The sequence below is a fragment of the Suricata suricatta genome, chromosome 8, assembly GCF_006229205.1.
Source record: "Suricata suricatta isolate VVHF042 chromosome 8, meerkat_22Aug2017_6uvM2_HiC, whole genome shotgun sequence".
NCBI lineage: Eukaryota > Metazoa > Chordata > Mammalia > Carnivora > Herpestidae > Suricata > Suricata suricatta.
The window spans coordinates 92,406,423-92,408,263 of NC_043707.1; the positions used below are offsets into that span (position 1 = coordinate 92,406,423).

General features: G+C 37.5%; 1 pseudogene; it reads right to left on the reverse strand.

Moving 5' to 3' along the window:
• The window catches only part of LOC115297667, a 7,351-nt pseudogene that overhangs the window by 4,141 nt on the left and 1,369 nt on the right, over positions 1-1,841 (reverse strand).

The following is a 1,841-nucleotide window of genomic DNA, read 5'->3' on the forward strand; positions in this document are numbered from 1 at the left end:
ATCTCTTCCCGTTTGAATTTTGGCAGTGCATGTGCATTTAGGAATTTGTCCATTTCTTCTCTGTTGTCCAGTTTGTTGGCATATAATTTTTCATAGTAATCTCTGATGAATTTGCATTTCTAAGGGATTAGTAGTAAGAAATCCTTTTTCATTCATGATTTTGTCTATCTGGGTGCTCTCTCGTTTCTTTCTGAGGAGCCTGGCTAGAGGTTTATCGATTTTGTTTATTTTTTCAAAGAACCAACTCTTGGTTTCATTGATCTGCTCGACTGCTCTTTTGGATTCTATATTGTTTATTTCTGCCTTGATCTTTATTATTTCTTTTCTTCTGCTGGGTTTGGGGTGCTCTTGCTGCTTCCGTTCTAGTTCCAGTAGGTGCTTTGTTAAATTTTGAATTTGTGCTTTTTCTAGTTTGTTGAGATTGGCCTGGATTGCAATATACTTTCCTCTTAGGACTGCCTCTGCTGTGTTCCAGAGATTTTTGGATTATTGTATTTTTGTTTTCATTGGTTTCCATATATCTTTAAATTTCTTCTCTAATTGCCTGATTAACCCAATCATCCTTTAGTCAGGTGGTTTTTAACTCCACATTTTTGGAGGTTTTCCAGACTTTTTCCTGTGGTTAATTGCAAGTTTCATAGCATTGTGATCTGAAAGTGTACATGGTATGATCTCTATTCATTTATACTTATGGAGGGCTGCTTTATGCCCCAGTATGTGGTCTATCTTGGAGAATGTGCCACGTGCACTTGAAAAGAAGGTGAATTTCCTAACTTCAGGATGCAGAGTTCTAAATATATCTATCAATTTCATCTGTTCCAATGTGTCGTTCAGGTCCATTGTTTCTTTAGTGATTTTCTGTCTGGTTGATCTATCCATTGCTGTCAGTGGAGTATTAAAGTCCCCTGCAATTAGCACATTCTTGTCAATAAGATTGTTTCTGTGATTAATTGTTTTATGTATTTGGGTGCTCCTAAATTTGGCGCATAGATATTTATAATTGCTAGCTCTTCCTGATGGAGAGACCCTGTAATTATTGTATAATGTCCTTCTTCATCTCTTGTTACTGCTTTTACTTTAAAGACCAGTTTGTCTGATATAAGTATGGCTACTCTGGCTTCTTTTGGCTTCCAGTCGCATCCCTTTACTTTCAACCTGAAGGTGTCTTCAGGTCGAAAATGAGTCTCTTGTGGACAGCAAATAGATGGGTTTTGTTTTTTTTTATCCATTCTGCTTCCCTGTGTCGTTTGGTTGGAACATTCAGTGCATTTACATTCAGTGTTATTGAAAAATGTGGGTTTAGTCATTGTGTTCTCCCTAGAATTCATGTTTATAATGATGTCTCTGGCACCTTGTATTCTTTGCAACATTTCCCTCATAGAGTCCCACTTAGGATTTCCTGTAGGGCTGGTTTGGTGGTCATGAATTCTCTCAATTTTTGTTTATTTGGGAACATTTTTATCTTCCTATTTTGAATGACAGGCTTGCTGGATAAAGGATACTTGGCTGCATGTTTTTTCTGTTCATCACATTGAAGATTTCCTGCCATTCCTTCCTGGCCTGCCAAGTTTCTTTAGATAGGTCTGTAACCACTCTGATAGGTTTCCCTTTGTATGTGAGGGTTCTTCTCTCCCTAGCTGCTTTCAGAATTCTCTCTTTATCTTTATATTTTGCCAGTTTCACTATGATATGTCGTGCTGAAGGTCGATTCATATTACGTCTTAAGGGGGTTCTTTGTGCCTCTTGAATTTGAATGTCTATTTCTTTTCCCAGATTTGGGAAATTCTCAGTTATAATTTGGTCAAGTATCCCTTCAGGCCCTTTGTCTTCCTCTTCAGGAA